The following is an 18,982-nucleotide window of genomic DNA, read 5'->3' on the forward strand; positions in this document are numbered from 1 at the left end:
TGGTTTGTAGCTGCCAGCAGCCCTCAGGACTCCTGGTACCCTCCGAGCCGGGAGTCCGTGTTCTCTTTCAGTGGCTGCCTGCCCTGCAGCATCCCCGGCTGCATCCCAGCGCTCCCAGCCCGCATCCCAGCCCGGCCATCCCGGCAATCCAGGGCCCAGCAATGCGGGCTGGGCTGAAACTGCTGGCCCCGGCTGGGAGGAATCGGAGGGAAGGGATTGTTTGGAAGTGGGGAATGAAAGAGCAGTGCTGAAAAGTGGCTGTGAAGTGGCTGGGTGGTAACTGGGAAACAGGGGTGGTGCTGGTTGCAGGCAGTGGCACTCCTTGCAGCTCCAAAAGGCCAATTATTTCCATCACTTGCTCCCTCTCCTTCAGGATGCAAAACAGCTCTGTGCATAGTATCTTTTCTTTCTTTTTCTTTCTTTTTTTCTTTCTTTTTTTCTTTCTTTTTCTTTCTTCTTTCTTTCTTTCTTTCTTTCTTTCTTTCTTTCTTTCTTTCTTTCTTTCTTTCTTTCTTTCTTTCTCTCTTTCTCTCTTTCTCTCTTTCTCTCTCTCTTTCTCTCTTTCTTTCTCTCTCTTTCTTTCTTTCTTTCTTTCTTTCTTTCTTTCTTTCTTTCTTTCTTTCTTTCTTTCTTTCTTTCTTTCTTTCTTCTTTCTTTCTTTCTTCTTTCTTTCTTTCTTTCTTTCTTTCTTTCTTTCTTTCTTCTTTCTTTCCCCACAATTTTTTAAATCTCCACATTTAAACCCATTTCAGTTTGCTTGTGACACTCTCCTTGACTGAGGGGGCAGCTCTGAAGGACTAAAAAACCTGGACTAAAAACCTGGTACTCGAGTTTCCAGCTGAGGAGACAGCAGAAGTGAGTAGGGGTGCAAACTTCCACAGCAGCAAGATAACAGCTGAAGGGACTGGTGATCCTTCTTGCAGCATGAACCTGACCCCTGGGCTGACACAACAGCACAGAAATCCCCAGGAACCTTTGTAGGACCAAATGTCAGGCCATGGAAATCAGTTTTATACTGATTTTCAAATATCTGCATCATGTCTTGTTAATTACTAGCCAATATATTTTATGTTTTTTCAGGTTTTACAGAGTCTTTATTTGTCTATATCAATATGGAATGGGTACAAAACAAAGAGCTCCTCGTGGACAACCTGCCTACAGGTAGAAAGGTTACTTCAGTTGAAATCTTGGCTTGAAATGAATAATTGAACCATCCATGTTTAAACACTCTCACCCCTGCCTTCTGCCAGCATCCAGCTATTAAAAATAGCAACAACATACAGTAGCTTGAGCCAGCTTTGTGTGTGGTTTACAAGAGATATTTATTGAATGGTTTCTGATGGTCAACAGCCACTGTAAATAAATATCAAGGTCTGTGCCATTCATGAACTGTGATTAAAAATCATTACTGGACTTGGCAGGAGTGGTGAACGAATGAAAGATATTTGCTGTTTGATCTCCTGGGTGCTGTGGTGTGACACAGGACACTGGCCCTCTCAGGACCTCATCTGTGACAGATCTGTGCAGAGAATGTGTCACCTGCACAGCTGGGAAGGTGCACAGGGGACTCTCCACATTAAAATGGGATGTTTGCCAGCAGCACTGACACCCAGGCCAAAGCCTGCTGCAAAATCAGCTGCTGTGCACAACATGGACAATTTACCAGCAGTGCTGAGCTCTTACAGAAAGGGCTTTAGGAAAAGTACTTTTAGTCATTATTTACAGAAAACCTGGGAAAGAGCAGGACTATGTGTTCAGCATGCATGGATCTCACAGTTGCAGATAAGGGCTGGTGAGTCTTATCTGATGCTGTTTGGAGGGTAATAACAGTGATATTCCCAGGATAAAACTGGAAAGCCACTGGACAGATGGGATAAGAGGAACTGTACAGATAAAGCAGCATGTCATTCCTCTTAAGCTTCTCCCCTAGTGCTCCCCAGGAGCAAGGAGCTGAGGTGAGATCTGTATTTTACTTTGCTTCCAGCTCACCTTGCTCCTTGACCAAATCATTTATCTTTCTCCTATTTCAGTCCAGCAATCTATAGAAATGCAAACTTACCAGAAATGGGCATGAGCTATGTGCACACACAGCTGAAATGCTGATGAAGAGTACAAGATATAATTCCACACCTTGTGCACATCCAGCCTGAAACTAAGGGCAAGCCCTTTTTTATTTTAATAGTGCATGGGAAACTTTGTTCCGGAAACCACTTTAGGTCACTGTCAAGTACCTAATTTCCCCATACTTCTAGAACACTGCATCAGGGAAGTTGCCTTTTTGTGAAATACAGGATTACAGAAATGAGTCACAAATGCTTACTGATAATAGAAAATAATTGTAGAAGTGTTATTACTCTTTCTATATTTGCTACTAATGGAATTAAGGAAATCAACAAGATGAAAGTTTCAAAGTCTGCATAGGAACAGAGAATCTTTCCTCTAAAAAAGTTTGATTTCCTGTGTGGAAGATTAGACTCATTTCTGCATTTCTGCTCTGAACTGCACAGCTCTGGCACCAAGCTGGGAGTGGAGTCCCTGTGCATCATACAAAAAGACTGGAAGAGCATCCTTGTCACCTTCTTTGTGTATTTTAAAACAGCTGAAACATAAAATAAGCACTTTTTTCATCTTAATCAAAGGCCAGTTTATCCATTAATATTTTTCCATGTCACTGAATGAAGTGGAAGAGTTTTGCAGGTTTCTGAGGTGTACAGCAGGAACCAAGGCAGGACTGCAGAAGGTGCCTTGCTCTTTGCAATATTGATCGTGCAGCCTTTCAGAGGGAACGTTTCCAATTTTTTTTTTTTTCAAATAATTAAAGTATAATATTTTACAGCCTGATAAAATTTACAGGGACCCTTGGCAAGTAATTATAGTGCTTCTTTAAAAGAGACCCCATAAAAGATGCATGATTAGAAAGTTAAGGATCTGGATAGAATTACAACGACGTGACAAATAATTTACAAGCGATAAACCATCCCAAGGAGAGGGGGAGGGTGATTAAAATAAAAAGGGAGAAAAAGACATTAAACTAACCAGTGGTGAAATATCACAATTAAAATAATAAATTTGCCCCCTGTGTTTAGTGTTAAGTTTTTGTAACTACAAGTTTCTGTGCTTTGGCTAGAGAAAAGATTCTCCCTGGCTAGAAAAGCTGCAGCTTGATGTTGATGTGAGGCATTTCTTTTCATCATAGGTTATTCTGAATTTAGCACAGTAGCTTTCATTTTATTACATACTTAAGATAAATATTCTGTATAGATGTTCTGCAGTACTAATGATCCCTAAGACTGGGGAACAGTAGCTTGGAAGATTTTTATCTGCCTCCAGATGTTGGCCAAACTCATTTTTTATAGAGCACATTTATTAGGTTTCAGCTGGGGGCGGGGGAAATTATGGATTCCAGCTTAAAACACTTTGAGATTTGGGGAAAATGCAAGTTTGGATCTGGATTGGAATTTTGATGGCAGGACCCACATTGCAGGAGATGAAGGGCAGCTGTGACAAAATGAATAAAGGGAAAAAAATCTTTCTCATTTTTTCCTCACATTTATTGCTCCCCCTCATACAAATACCGAGGTCAAAGTAACAATCAGCACCAGACCAGACCTACAACAAGTGGCTGCTGCCACTGGGACTGGTGACCATCAGCTGTCCTGAGCTGGGGAGGAGATCCCAGCTCCCACCCACATGAGGAGGTGGAAGGCAGGGGTGCAAAATGGGCTTCACTCAAAAAGTGATGCAGAACATGGCACCCAAGAACCCCTGTGTGAAAGCTTTTCACAGCACAGGGCAGTGCAAAAGGCACCTTACACCAGTGGATCTTCCCACTCACCTTTCCTGGACAACAAAATCAGTCATAATCCAATCTGTAAAGAAAACTTCCTTAATTTTAATTCCTGGGTTGGCTCTGTCTCCTATAGCAGCAAGACCTTCAAAGAAAACAGCAACATGTGCTGGGACTTCCAGCTGATTTACAGAGCAGGGAGACTGATTCTCCACCAGATAATTCATTGCATCCCTCATCACTTTAAGAAAGATGTATGCCCCTTGAGTCATCTATATTTTATATGTATTATATATATATATGTATACATGTATAAATATTATATTTCTATTTTGCCTTGACATCTTCAAGTAATATCTAAGAAGCTTCAGCAACTAAGTAAGAAAGGGATATTTCTGCCCTTTTAGCACACAAGATAACTTGCAGCCATTTTAAAGGCACTGATTTTTTTCACTGAAGCCCCATTATTGATAACTCCAGATGTCAGATCATCTGAAATGCTCCACATCCTGGCACTGAGGATTTTATTCCAGCTCTTTTGTATCTAAAGAAGTTTCACAGAGCAAATACTTAAGTCAAGACAGGCTGGGTGCTGAAGGCGTAGGAGCATGAATTTGATACCAGGTTGATTTTAGTGCGCTGCTGATTTATCCTGCAGTAATTGCAGAATCAAGCACATTAATCAGATTGATTTGTGCACATCTGTTTTTCAAAAAACCAGATGTTGGATCAGAGGAAAAAGAAGTGCAATTCGCCTTAAACCAACTGACGTAAATCAGGAGTCAAATAATTGAAGGTACCTGAAATAGATGACCTTGGCAATGAGAGAATAATGATGCCTGAGATCTCATGGTCCTTAAGAAGTCATTTTGGATTAATTTTATTTTATTTTATTTTATTAAATCACTCACATGAGTCTCCCCAGCTTCTGTAGCTTATTGATAGAAGAAAAGGCTTTCAGTGTTTTTGTGAGACTCTTGGTGGGACATAACCATCTCTTCTCATATTCTATTATGGCAAAAGAATATTATAAAATATTTCTGTTCTGAGCATATGTGATAATTCCTCTCTAAACTCCTCTATTGGGGCAGACTCTAATTTATTCACAAGTAACAGCGAATTAACAGGAACTGGAATAAAGTGCATTTTTGCAAATAAAAGGTAAAATACTTCTCTAGAACTAGCAAAACACTCTGGGCTTATCACCTCCCAAAGATGAACTGAAGAAAAGATTTCAAGGCCTCAGTTGTCACTTGCAATATCAATCAGACCTTACCTTCCTCATGGCCTGAGTGCAGAACAGTCAGTGAATAAAATCAGAAAGAGAGAAACTACGGGAGAAACTGTGGAGATTTCCCAAAGAAACACCTCTCCTGCTTCTCTCATTCTAGCCCTAGGATCCAAACGTTGTAACCCCGCTGCCTTATTCTTGCGGTTTGCTGAGTGGAAAATGCACATGTGTTCAAACAGCTGTATCGTCGGGGGCTCCATCCCAAACGCAGCGCAACATCTGTAGGACAAGGGAGAGGTGTCAAGTGAAGTGTGTAAACCTGCAGCTAACGGCACGGAGCCTTCTGTGGGGGCTGAGATTCCCCTCCTGCAGCGTGGCAGGCTTGACATTTTCCAGACATTCCCAGGGACACCTCCTGTGGCATCGCTCGTGCTTCCCTGCCCGCACGGAGATCCCGGCGGCTCTGCGGCAGCAGATTGTGGGATCTCGCCTTCTGGGGGCTGTTTGTTCACACCGTGTCTTCTGAGCAGCTTGAAAGTGGAATTTTGTTACTCTTCAGCCCTTTCCTTTTCCTCAGAGGATTCCTGTCAGGGGTAGCACTTGCCCAAGGAGCTCTTGCTGTGCCACATTAGTAACTCCTGCACTAAAGGCACTGCTGGTACTGGTGGGATTGATGGCTGGGGCAAGAGAATTCTGTCCTAATTTTTTTTAATGAGGCACTACTCTCATGCTCTGAAGCCAAAATGCCTCTTGTCTATCCAGCCTTGCCCTGTGGCACCCACTCACTGCATCCCTGCTGCCTGGGGACTCCTGTGAACCTGCAGTGGGACTGGGTCTCATCGTGTGAGAGAGGTTTCGCATCAAATCAGCAACAAACACATTAAGGATTGCTCCCCTACATCCTCATTTGGATTTCAGAAGCCAGGGTTTGGCTCCACTACTCTCAAGCTCTGAAGCCAAAATGCCTCTTGTCTATCCAACAGGCAAATTGAAAGCAAGATGTTTTTTGCAGTTGAAATAAACACAAACACATATTTTCTTTTTCTTCCTTAATTTCATCATAAGAACTGAAATGTAACAATTGCAGGGCTAAAAATGCACCAGCTAGGGAAGAAAGCAAGGAGCATCCTAACATGAGGGCAGTATTTCATCCTTGTGATGATCCCAGCATCAAAGACGGGCTGTGAGTTTCTCCATAGTCTGGGAACGTTCTGATCCAGGGTTTGGCTCCAATCTTTGAGTAAGTTACAGCCATGTGCTAAGCTTGGATCCAGACTGGAGTCTTCCCAAAATCTGAGGAAGTTCAGACCCAGGATTTTGGCTTCAGCCCACAGCTAATTCAAACCAAACTGTCATCTAGATTCTAAGTGGGAATGAGTCAGAAGGCCTCAGCAGCTGATGAGGTGTCCACACTGTGTAATCACCACGCACGGTTTGGCAGCCAGCACGGGCTCTGACTCAGGAGTGGAGATCACGGTGGCACCTGTGACTTGCAGAGCTTTCGTGGCCTCCAGGGCCCCTCTGTGTGCCCAGCACCCACACCACAAGCACTGCACCTTGGAGGGGGTGATGGTTTAGCCCTCTGAAACACCTGGACTTCATCCAGGTTTCAACCAACAACCAAATGAGGGCTCTTCATGAAATGTGACCGCCTCCGTTATTACACAGCAGGAACCCTCTGCTCCTGCACAGGGAGAAGTTACTCTGTGTTCCCATCTCTTTACTGGCTCTACTTGCTTGCTGCTGGGAGTCTCCTGTCTGAACCTGTTGTCACTCAGAGAACATCTTTATTCCAGAACACTGGGGAGACCTAATTAACTGAGCGAAGCTGCCCTACACAGCAGTGGGGAGGTTCATTGTGCTGCTGGCAGTGCCAGATGTGAGCCTGCCTCTCCCTGTGGCACCCACTCACTGCATCCCTGCTGCCTGGGGACTCCTGTGAACCTGCAATGGGACCGGGTCTCATCATGTGAGTCTCTTTTTACATCAAATCAGCAACAAACACATTAAGGATTGCTCCCCTGCATCCTCATTTGGATTTCAGAAGCAATCCTTTCAGAACACCACCCTGCACATGCAGTTCCTTGTCCCAGTCTCCTCACGTCTGGAAGCAGCCATAGCCAACTTTGCCTTTCTCATGCAGCACCCAGTAAACAGTTTCTTCCTGCTTTCATTATTAACCATGTTTATTAGCAGCACTGTAGTAATACAATCAGACCCTTAAGTGCTTTGCAAACATGCAGGAAGACAGTTTTACAAGTTATTCCCCCCTCTGACCAGAGCCTGGGGTGGTGGCAAGCTTTAGTTGGTCTGCTTTTTCCCACTAGCAAAGAATGCTCAGGGAGGGAGAAGAAAACCTCTCCTCTAACTGCCCCTTGCCCCAATATCTCTATTCAAAGAAAGCAGGAGGGGAAAAGCAGTGTTGTAAGAAGAAAGCACATACTTGATAGAGAAATTTATACAGGACTTCTCCATTTTATGCCCTTCCAGGATTTCAGCTTTTCTAGAGAAGGAAAAAATCTGTTTCATCCCAGACTGTGTTGCTCCCTTCCTGCACCCATTCCACAGGACTCAAAGGCCCATCAGACAGTTTTAGGAGAGCCAGAGTGTTCTGGGCTGGCAAACAGGCGCCACGAGGCCAGTGCTGGGCTCTGCCTGTGCACAGCACCTTATCTGGAGTCCAGGTATCTTTAGTGCATCAAACAAAAAGCAGCAAAGCTCTTTCACACAGCTCCAGCCATGGCACATGGAAAGCTCTCCAAGAGTGCTGCCCTCCTGGTTCAAAACATCTCCACCCCAGAGGGCACGGCCAGAAATTGCCCAGCATGGGTTCCACACATAGAGGGGCACATATCAGTGTTTATCCAGTGCTTTTCCTCTGAGAAGAAAGAGTTAAGAAAAGAAAAAAGCCAGGCATGGAGTGGTGTCTCTTATGGAATCACGTGTGGGCAGAATAATGCAAGCGAACTGCTTTCGCAACAGTGCTGAGGTCACTCGACCACAAGCCTCCAGCTCTATTATGTGTGAGGGAGATAATGGGACAGAACTGTGGGCAAAATTCTGTTCCTGGGAATCCTGTCAAACCTCCACGGGCCTTGGAGACACCTGGAAGAAGATAAGCATGATAATTGTTTTCTAAAATAAGAGGCACTTCTATTCTTTCCCTCCAGCCACCCCCACCCCACAGCAAGTCAGCAGCCTGTTGTGGTTTTGTTCCACGTGATTCCTTGAAGAGAGACAAAGAAATGCAACATCCCATCAGAGTGAATCACATAACTTGGAAATGACCTGATTCACACGTTTTTTCCATTCCCTGTCACTGATGTGAGTCCTAATACAAAAGGAGAAATTATATGTCCTGATGTTTAGTCTGTAAATTGGAGTTTGTGCTCCATTCTCCAGCTCAAGACACAGGAAAGAACTTTGTTCTCCTGAAGAGTCTCCTTTTCAGACATGGCTCAATGCCTGCACAGGGCAGATGCTCAAAGACCTTTGGGGGGGGGGGGGGGGGTCAGAAAAGCAAAAAAGTGACATTTGTGTCAGTGTGACTCTAAGATTTGGAGTGCTCAAGATGTGGGCCCTGGTTCCCCATGAAACACCTGGTGACAGGGTGCAGCCAGAGAGATTCACACAGGTTCTGCTCCTCTGGGTGATGATACCAACCTGCCTCAGCCTCAGCACTTCTGAGCCAGATGGGCCCTTTCTCCCTGAAGGATTCTCACCACCACACAACTGGTTCAGAGAGACTTTCTTCTCCCCAGCCCTTATTGCTGCTTTCAAACATTAACCACAAGCATCTCACTAGGCATTTCTTTAGGTCAGAAACTGTAACTTTTTCCCTTTTTATGAAGCATCAAGTGTCATCCCACCAAGGAGATGCTCCACAGAATAAATCACAGACACAAATAAGAAAATGGCTTATTTCTGTATCTAATTACATAGAAAAATCTAATTGATTTCTTATGGCACAGAGAAATCTTCATGGCTGGGCGCTGAAAACCAACTGATGCAGCTTCTTTTGCCTGACAAATCTATGACAAAAACTGGTCTCCACAGTCAGCTGAAAATTTCCTGCTGACTGGAAGAAGGAGTCAGGCTCCCTGTGACTGGAATAAAGTTGCATAAGAACATCATTACAGGAGTTTGCCTGGCACAGGAGGAGACACAGGATCTGGAGAACATGCAGAGTGCATGCTAAGTGCTGCCTTGGCTTATCTTGGTTTCAGTGGCTCACTCAGCCATTCAGACTGACACATATGTACTTAATATATTTAAAAAAAATATGTTTCCAAAGCAGTGTGAGCCCCATGGCTGGCATCTGCCCAGTCCGAAGTGCCAGCTGCTGGCAAGTTGCTCCTTTCATGGTTTATTGGAGTCATTTCCACACGGGTGGGCCAGCAAAAGAGGAGAAGGGAACGGTGAAAGGGAAAGCAGCATTTCCCCCTACCCTTGTTTTCTTCAGTTTGTTTGATATTTGCCATTATTATGTAACTCTGTTTCAGGCTTCAAAAGTTGTTGGTACCAAGCTTGGTGGCAGTCCTGCTTTGCTTCTGTAAGAAAGCAAAAGGGTTGGTTCTGCTTGGGGTTTTTAATAATTATTTAGTTTTAAATACTTTCTTCTAGGACATGGATCACATGTTTGGAGCAGTAATTGCTCCAGATGTGCTTGAGCTTAAAATCTGGGCCTAAATTATTTAGAAACTCGGTGAATTTGAGATGTGGCTTTGCAGCCTTTCTCCAAAAGGTTTTTCCTCCCCAAAAATACATGCTGTCTTCCAGATTCACTTCTGTGTCTGATCAACCTTTTCACTTTAGAGATTTCCTGGGTCAGTGTGGATGATAAAATCATCGCAGCCAAGCTGTGCCCAGGCCAGCTGGACAGCCAAGAGCTGGGTGGAGAGACAAGGAGGTTAAAGGGTTTTTAAGGGCAAATGGGCACTACCATAATGACAGGAGTATCTTGGGTATTATGACCTACAGCCCAGTGGTCCAGGCGTGCTCTTTCCTACCCAAATAGTCCTTTTGCATCACTGGCAGCCAGAAAGTCCCAGTAGATCTCATCTCTCCCAGGGCACCACTGTAAATAACTCCTGGTTTGCGCTGAAGCATTGACGCTGCATGGGTAAAACCAAGGTCAGGCTTTTCAGTATTGTCCTAAACTGGGCAATCACTGGCTGAAATCTGCCGTGCCACAGAGTGTAAGCTCTCAATTCTATAACATTTAGATACCCCTTGCCTTAGAACCAAGAGTTCCTGTGTCAGTAGATTCTGGATGTGTGTTTCACATGCTCATGTCTAAAAAACAAAGGGAAAATAAGCAAAGATTCATTCATTTAAGAGAAAAAAGCCTAAAAATAAGATCATGAATGAAGGGGGCATAACATCCCTTGCAGATGACTAAGAGTTTGTAGTTAATATGTGGTGGTTTACACAGCCAAAGAAGATAACACCTGTGGCCTCCCACACAGAGCAACAAAAGTGGTGTTGGTCTCACCATAATCAGCTGTGATGGACTCCCACAATGCCTGCTGGAAGCCCCACTCCAGTGCAAGGGGAAGGAGACACAGTGGTTGTGTCTTCCCTGAGGTTGGAGCACAAGTTTTGCACAAAATCATTTTCCTGCACAGCCATACCCATGGTGGGTGCAGAGGAGACATTTTCTGGAATGGGATGGGATGCAATCAGCAGTGGCAGGCAGTTCTGTGGGGAGCAGCTGGGTTAAGCTGAGGTGTAGGTGGTCCCAGTGTTTGGAAGGAAAAGCACGGTTCACTCAGGGCAGCACACTGAAATTCCTGTCACCCTTCAGCCTGCAGGCACAGAGGACTGAGAGGGAAAATGCTGCATCCAGCTCTGAAGCTGTAGAGCCTCATTGGTATAGAAGGCTGAGGTCTGGCTCTGCTGAGGTCTCAAAGAGGGGCCATAGGCAGCTGAGTACAGCTGGTGAAAAGGAACAACAGAACTCCTTCCACTTCCCCTTGAGCATGGTGTTCAACATGGACAAATCACCCAGAGAACCTTTCAGAGACACTGGACACCACCAAGAGGGCTTGGGCTGTCAGTCCTTCCTGCTCTGACCAACTGCTCTGTGTGTGTGGGTCTGGGAGATTATGTTTTCATTACAGGTATTTGTGTTTACTTTTTTTTCTTTTTTTTTTTTTTTTCCGGCACTTTGAATCACTCAGAGAGCTATTTGTGGGGCTGAAATAACATCAGATCAGACCTTCTTGCGGTTCTTCAGTTCCATGGGAGCCAAAACATGGGGGACAGAACAGATCTCACAGTATTTTTTGCCACACAAATTGTACCCAGGGGAGGGAAGGGTAGAAGTCCATTAAATATATAATCATAAACAATGAGATATTTAGGTATAGGGGGCAGTTTCTGTAGAGTCTTAATACACAGGTTAAGGATCAGAGGCTGATGGGGATTGCTTTCCTGGTTCCATACATCTTACCTGCTCTTCCCCAAGCTTTGTACAGCATCCTGTGTTCATCATTGTATTTACACCCCAAAAACACACTGAAAATGCTGGCTATGGAATGCATTCCACATTTGTAGGGAAGATGTGATGGATCTGGACCTTGTGGAACTGCTTGAGAGCTACTTCAGCGTGGATTTTTGGAGGATCCAGTGTTTGCTTATCTTAGCTTACAAGGCATGTTGCAAGATTATTTTAACCCCTTTCAAAAGCAAAGAGTTTCAACTTGCTTTGTTTCCAGTCCTTTCCAGGGCTTTGTTACAGAATAAAACAGGAGATAAGGCATGGAGGTGCTCTGGATCTCAACTGCAGCCTCAGCTGTAGGATGAGGGAGGGATTTTAAGGAACAGGCAGTGAAATGGTTCCTCTGTGACAGTAGATTTTAAAGCTCTTGTGCACAGATTCATCACACCAGACAGGAAGAAAATTAGGACCTGAAGAGACCATTTACAGACCAGTACATTGAGCAGTAATCCCCTAAAACCCCTCCTGCTCTGAAACAGCTAGACCAGCACAGAGCAGTTTCACATATATGGAGCCACAGAAAAAAAGCTAAAACTTTCCAATGTAAAACAACTCCAACATTTTTAATACTGTATTTTTGCAAAGTAGATAGGAAATGTAAAGACAGTAGACTAAACAATAGCAGGAGTGCTTGAATTAGATGGGAGAAGATGTAAATAGGGAAAAATTGAAAAATGTAGAGTTATTGTGATATTGAAGAAATGCGAGCATGAAGAGATTGGAATTAAAATATTTGTGATTTAGGTCCTTTTATATAAAGTGACTAGAAAAAGTATGAAAGCATAAAGGAGGAAGCATTACTAAGAGGCTGGTGAGACAGGCTGAGAGGAAAATGAATGTAGGGGTGTATCAGACTAAAGAAAATCTGAAGAATCAAAGGTAATTTATGGAAGAAAACACTTTGCTTTCAAATTGTCCCATTTCAGAAAGATGCCACTAAATTCTGTAACAACCAGCCAAGCCCTAGCCTTTAGACTCAGCATATTGAGTTTTTTACCAAAACCACCAGAAATATTTGCATGTTTTTGCAGTCCTATCTTCACTGAATGTGTTAGCTCAGAATTGCCCCAATTTTTTAAGATCTTACCTTGACCTCTCCCAGGCACAAAGGTGCTTCAGCTCTTATGGAGCTGTCATTGAGTTTTGCCCCGAGGTTTTACAAGCAGGGTGGCAATTAGGCTCTCCTCTCTTTAAGGCAGAACCTTTCAGGGCAGGAGCTGAAGCTGTAATTTGCTTCACACCCGCCCAATGAAGCACCATCCATGAGTGGATTTTGACACATGGCACAGCCATGCTGAGGGGTCAGAAGGTGGGAAAGTTGTTAGATTTTTCTGTGGAACCATCAAATTCTTCCTTCTTTTCAGCATTGTGAAATTTCAAGCCAATTTTAAGAGATTTTACATCACCGATACGTGAAACAAAAAGCAAAAATGCACTGCTCTATTTTTAAACACCAGAGAGAAAAAAATTGAACTGAGTTTTCTTAAAATGTGGAAAATGAGCTTGTGATATCTTGAGTTCTTAAGAAACTTGTGGAGGGCAGTAACCCACTCAGTGCTCATGCTCTGATCTCCACAGAGAGCTGACACAGGCCATGCTGGAGGAGCAAGGTGGTGGGGATGAGTCTGTGGGTTAAACTGCTGCTGATGGGAATCTGACCTTCTATCCCACATATCTGGGGGATATCCTGCAGTGGATCAATCCAGTGCACTGGACTGAGAGCTCATTAGCAGTTGAAGTCCTTTGAATGCACCAATTTTGGTTGAAATTTCCCCCAAAATAATGTAATTTGTACATTTCGACGCTGTTGTGCATTCAAATCCAAGCACAGTAAATTAAGAGATTTGGGAGAGTTCCCTCAAAATGGGATCGTGAAAATGTTAATGCAGAGGTATCTATTTTATTAGTAGCTGCTTAAAAAACCACACAAAAAGCTCAGTTTAGAGAAGGAAGGGGTCCCTGTCAAGAGGTGCACTGAAATCTGACCTGGCTTCCTAAGCTACAGAAGAGTGACCTCTTAAATACCAAAGGTGTGATGGTGAGAACACAGCCCCATTTATCAGCATCAGGCTGTGAATGTAAGGATGAATAATCACCAAACTCACGCCACAAATACCTTGATTATATTCCCTACATGCAGAAATTATTGTTTCAGGCCTCATTTACATTGTGAATATAGTCATGATGAATAACTGTTAACTTAATTGTTTACCTAGCAAAAACAGAAGACAGCTCAGTCTCCTCCTTGTTTACTGAAAGAAGCATTTCCATGAGCAACACAAGTAATGAGTTTAGGTTTCTTTGTGAAATGTGGCTTTCTAGCTTACTTGAAATCTAGGAGAGCTGCATCAATGTTTCTTCCCTCAAAAAGCAAGTCTGTGAGAGGGAAAGAGTTTTGAAAATCTTTAAACATAGGAGGAAATCTTTCAAATATCTGTAAGAGAGAAAAAACTTTACTGAGGAGTGGAGAATCTGCTGTCTAGGACTAGAAAATTGAGCCCCTTGTACCCTGTAAGGGCACTAGCTGTGTTCTCTCCCCTTCCTCCATCCTCCTCCCTCATTTTTACAAAACCTAAAACCTTTGGCACCTCTGCTGTTTTATTGAATTTGGTTGCAATTAGCCAACAAGTTCAGATGTTATTGAAGGTGGCTGACAGCTAGACACTGGCACACAGCAAAGTCTGCATGAGCCTTGTATTGTTTGGGATGTGCCCAGCAAATAAGCCTGGATTTTTCAAGTATGTGGTGGGGGGGTGTTACATTCCCTGTTTCTGGGGAAATGAGCACTTTTTGACTGCTTCAGAGATCCCAGTTTGAACAAAGTAACTGTCCTTTTGCACTGGAGCTGCACAGATGCTCCTCCATCTGCCCATTGTCATGGCACCAGCGATGGAAACGCTCTGCCCCAGCCCCTGGCGTGTTTGCTCAGCCCGTGCAGCAGCAGCAGCAGCAGCAGCGGGGCCTGAGCAGATCCTTTCAGATCTGTGCATCAAAGCAGGAGGTCACTGCGGTCAGCAGCAGCCCTGGTTACCGCCACACCCAGCCCAAGCATTCTTCCTTCTCCTCCGCTGACCGCCAAGGCTGACTCCCTGCATGTGACTCCCCCTCCCCACCACAGGTTTCTGCTCTTGCACAACTGACGCTACGGATTGCGTGGGCAAATTTGTCACACTGCAGGGCAAGAGTCCCAGCAAACATTTCCCCTTTTCCCCATCCTCTCCCCCCCAGCACACCCACCAGAGGTGCTGGAAGATTTCCCCTTGCCCCAGGGAGCCCCTCAGGGAACGCGCAAGGAGATATTCTGCAAAATCAAAAGGCGAGAGGTTGTCCCCTCAGATTTGTCACAGGCAAGAGAAACATGAGTTAATTTTTCCAGGAGTGCTTGAAAGCTAAGATGAGAATATGTATATATAATTTAAAGAGAGAGCAAATTGGTGGGAAGCAAATAGCTCTTTGGAAAATCCTCAAAATGCAATGGATATCAACAGAATGTTTCCACCACTCTCGGGAAGTACTGCCAGCCCACATCTTTCTGCTAACTCCTAATGGGTCCATTAACTACTCCTAAATAATGATGGAAACCATATGGGTGCACAGGTGGTCTCTCAATAAATACCAAATGAATTCAGTATGATCACCATTAACACAATTAATACCCAGCCAATCTACAATGATGGAACTATTAAAATTAAGCGCTACTATATTTCCTCAGTCCCATGGCAATTTTACAATGGAAACAAACAAAAGACTAGAATTAACTTTTTTTTTATTACAGTTATTTGGTTTTATTTACTTACAGGAGGATTTTAGGCTCCTGTGCAACCTGCTGTGTCTGTGCTCTGCGCATTTTGAAGTAAGTTTTGACTCTGAGAAGAAATAATTTTGGGAGAAATAATTTTAAAAATATATGTTTGTTTATTTGGGGGGGAAAATTACATGTATTTGGGTGTTGAAGCACAGTGCTTCCTACTTTCTGCAGAAGGCTGTAAACACAAGTAATGAATATAAGATTGCTACAGCTGCTCTTTTTATCATCTACACTGTGAGTTCATCGCTGTTCCCTGATGGGACTATTAGTGTGGTCGGGATTTTAATTTTAATTTTTTTATATTAGTACTGTTCCAGCATATATGGTGGTCCACCCAGTCACCAAAGGAAGGGGAACATGTTCACACATGACCTTCTGTAATGAAACACCTGATGTAGGCCCACGGCTGCTCTGACATTTTGGCTTTCCAAAAAAAAGGAAGAATTTGGTTTTTATTTTTTAGGACAAGACTGATAAGCTGGTTTAGGTCAGATTCAGCCTCCATTTTCATGTTTCCCTTGAAATCACTGGCTAATCTCCCTAGAGCTGAGCAAGGCTGTGTTAGTTCCAAATCCTGTGTGGTCGAGCACAGGTCACATTGAACACCCTGGGGTTTATCCATTTTGACAACCAATGAAAAAAGAGTGCTTCATATTTTGAAATTTTATGCCTGTTTGTCTCCAGAGCCTGTTTTATATGAACCATTTAAGCCTGGTTTGTGGAAGAAGATTCAGAGAGAAACATTTTGGATCCTCTTAACCATAATGAAGTTGTGTTGTGCAGGGCAGTGGGGTCAGGGAAATGTTGATGACAGCAAAAACTGAGTATAGCAAAAGTGTGACTTGAAATCAGTGCGTTTCACCACTGGGGCTTGTGAGAGAAAACCAGTGTCTCATCAGTTTCATGGGGCAGCTCCGTGGCAGTTTCGGGCTTGCTGCAGCCCATGCCAGGTTAAAGGAGAGATTTCTCAATTCATGGGTGCAAGTCCTGCTCTGAAAAACACAAAGGACTCCTCTTTTGGTGCTGCAGGGAATGAGATGGATCCTTTGTTCTGTGGCTGGAGAGATCCCAGGAAATCTCGAGTTTCAGGATGGACTTTTGGATCTGCTCTGCTCAGCTGGGCTGGGATTTCAACCTTACCCTCTCCCTGGGGTGTTCAATTTCTGCAACTTCTCTGTGCTCAGTTTGAATCTTTCTGGCAAAATCAAAAGGACCCATGCAACCCCAAACTGCCTGTGATTACACTTGTGCTTGCTATTCTTTGTGTCCTTCGACAACAAACCCTTATTTCTTTTTAGTGCACCAGATTTACACCCAAGGAAGCTTTTACTCAGAACAATCTCTGTGAGGTTTGGGAGATCTTGGAACTTCCCTAAAGTTCTATGAGATATGCTACATGTGGAGCACAAAGCTCATTTCACAATTCCTTCCTAACTTTTCTAATAAACTCTCTCACATCTATTGCTCTTGAGTGTTTCTGATTAACTCCAAGTATCAATGCTCTTGTTCTTGAAGAGAGAAGTCTGTGTTTCTAATTTGAATAACATAATTTCCAACTGTATTAAGGTAAATAAGGACAATGCACTCTTGTTCCAGAACTCAGATGCCCGTGAAGTTATTCATCAATCTCTTTTTCATTTAAATTCACTCTTTAATTCGTGTTTCAAATGCAGATGAGGCCTTAATTAAATAAAAATTCAGCAGATGGTTTCAAATTCTCTGTTCAATTTACATTTCTTGTACCTCTCTAAGTGCTGGACTTTATCTTTGGAGACAGAAGCTTTGCTATTAGACCTCTCCCTTTAAACAAATGTGTAGGAATTGGTAGCTGGAGCTGTCTAAAGGAATAAATTAAATAAGGATTACCAAATCTGAAAAGCCTCAAATTTATGTTTTGATAAATTTCCCAAATCTTTTCTGAACCTTTACAGATTATCAAAACTCAAGTATGTATCAGAGGTCTTGTTCTTTTTCAGTTAAAAAATAAAAAATAATTTGGAGTAGCCTCTACCCTTAGGCTTTATGATATATTTGATTATTGACAGGTCCCAGAATTTAATTAGACAGAAGTGCCAAATGACATGGGGAAAACTCACTAAATATTTTTGGTCTCTAGAAAAAGTTGCTGTGTTATTCAAGCTCAGCACAGGAACTGAGTTACTCTGAGTGTGTTTTGCTCTATCTGAAGCTGTTCATTATTAAGAACTGTGAAAAAGTAAAGGAGAGTAATAAGCAAAATTACAGGATAAAACCCTTCTATTATCTCTGAATCAGGACTCTGCCTATTGAATAAGTAAATATGTCCCATCCTTCTCTGACTGCCTCCTAGGAGAAAATAATTTTCTTCTGCAGCAGTTGCCTCCTTCAGAGGAAATTATGAAGGAAAGGAAAACACTGCTTGTCCATTTATGTGACTTTTGAGGTGGAGGTATAAAATACAAAAAACCACTTTTCTTCCCCTAGTTCCTTTATTTTATGCACCTACTGTTGCCCATGGCCTTGCCACACACTCCCTGGTAAAACCGGGCAGCATTTCTTCTTCTCACTTCAGTTTCCCATTCAGCACTGATTTACAAGCCCACGTACATTCACTCTGGCATGCAGGCTTTCCTACCTCTGCATTGCTAACCATATCACTGTATTACTCAGAGCTAACTCATAAATTGCTTCCTTTCAACTTCCTTCCTTTGCATGTTGTGCAAGGGGAGCAGCCCTGCGGCGGGGCCGTGCGTGGGGATTCCAATTTTACACCCTGCAGCTGTAAACCTCCATCCCTGCCCAGCCCACAGGGCTTCATTTATTTATTTTGAAATAGCCCCAGCAAATGTGACAATATTTGTGTATTTCGGCAGCCTGGGGGAAAAAGAAATCCACCCCGCCTCTCCCTTAGAAGAGATAGCCCCTTGTGAGTAATAAAAACTTTAATAAAAACTTTGTTGATGTGTTGCAGATGTCTCTAAGAGCTGGGTGGGCATAGTGAAACTACCAGGTACAGGGAGACAAAATTTGGGTCAGAGAAGCAATTTTATGGCTGCTGGAATTGAATGTGAGTGAGAAGGGTGCCTGCAGGATCCAGCTGGGGTTTGTGCTCAGGCAGAGATGCAGCATTTCAGCTGCGTGGCTGAAGCAGGGCTCTGGTTTATGTTTGCAGCTCCTAAAATGTCCTTATTCGTTCTGACTGGGCAAGTATTCCTTCAGAAGAGGGGAAATGTTATCAGCTTGGCTGTCCTCGTGAGATTTCTAGTATCTGTGGGTATATGCAAGAAAGCATTTCACAAAGCAAGTTCCTCTTTTGGGATCATGGGATTTGAATCTCCTTCTGCGGCCCTTGATGCTCTCAACATCTGTTGGTTGTATGTTTGAAGTTCCAGTTTGGACCTGCTCTGGGCTCAGATAAAAGAGGAAGAGCGTGGTGTTGCACTAAAGGAGGGTGCCTGACATGAAATCTTGAGCAGTCACTTGTAGCAGGGGGCCATGCTTTGTCCCCCTTGTAGAGGAACAACACACATTTGTGGAGTTCCAGGACTCCAGGCTGCTCAGAGGTCCAGATTTCTACCAGAGGCAGAAGATTCTGAAAGATTTGTCTCCTCCTCAAGCCAGGATGCAGATAAAAGTGTCATATTTGGGGTGGGGGAGGTCAGGACATTTGTTAAG

The sequence above is a fragment of the Ammospiza caudacuta genome, chromosome 15 (genome assembly GCF_027887145.1).
Source record: "Ammospiza caudacuta isolate bAmmCau1 chromosome 15, bAmmCau1.pri, whole genome shotgun sequence".
NCBI lineage: Eukaryota > Metazoa > Chordata > Aves > Passeriformes > Passerellidae > Ammospiza > Ammospiza caudacuta.